Raw genomic sequence first — 750 nt, 5'->3', positions numbered from 1 at the left:
GGGCGGGTGGGGGCCGAGGGTGGAGAGGCTGGAGAACTCATCAGGGGACCCGGGAGGAGGCTTCAGAGCCGGGCGAGGCAGGGGGTCTTCCGAGCGCCCTCTCCTCTCTGCGTCTTGGGGAACCCCTGCCCTGGGCGGGAGGCCTAGGGTCAGGTGAATGACAAGAGGGGCGGCTAATCTACGTGCCTCCCGACCCCTCAGTCCAGACTCGGCAGGTCCCCTCCGCTGGGGCTCGTGCCGCCCCGCGCTCCTTGGGAAAGTTGCGGAAGCACGCGGGGCGCCGGCCGCCGCCTTGCTGGTGATTACTGCCACCCTATGACTCCCAATATTTACATTTGCACAATCTATCAATACTGTCTCTAATGAACACTGCCACACTATGGCTCCCAACATCTACAATCTGTTGATACTTTCTCTGATGAACACTGTCACCCTATGACCCCCTATCCCTACAATCTATCAATGCTCAATGCTCTCTCTGGTGAACACTGCTACCCTACCATGCCCCCATTTTTTTTTACTAATCAATCAATTCTGTCTCTGATGAATACTGCCAAATGACAAGTTTTCTTAGGCAGGCCCAATTTAGATAACTGAGGAACAGGGTGATTAAGCATTTTGGTGTCTTCTCTTACCAGTGCACAACCTTCACTGATCGGCCAGACATATCAGACTGACCACCTTTGAGGGCTGAATGTAGAGCCACCAGTACAGTAAATCATAGAACAATGAAGAATTACCCAAAGAGTA

Source organism: Carlito syrichta, unplaced genomic scaffold, assembly GCF_000164805.1.
Source record: "Carlito syrichta isolate Samal-C Ts95f unplaced genomic scaffold, Tarsius_syrichta-2.0.1 Scaffold311707, whole genome shotgun sequence".
Taxonomy (NCBI): Eukaryota; Metazoa; Chordata; class Mammalia; order Primates; family Tarsiidae; genus Carlito; species Carlito syrichta.
This window is presented reverse-complemented; position numbering follows the sequence as displayed.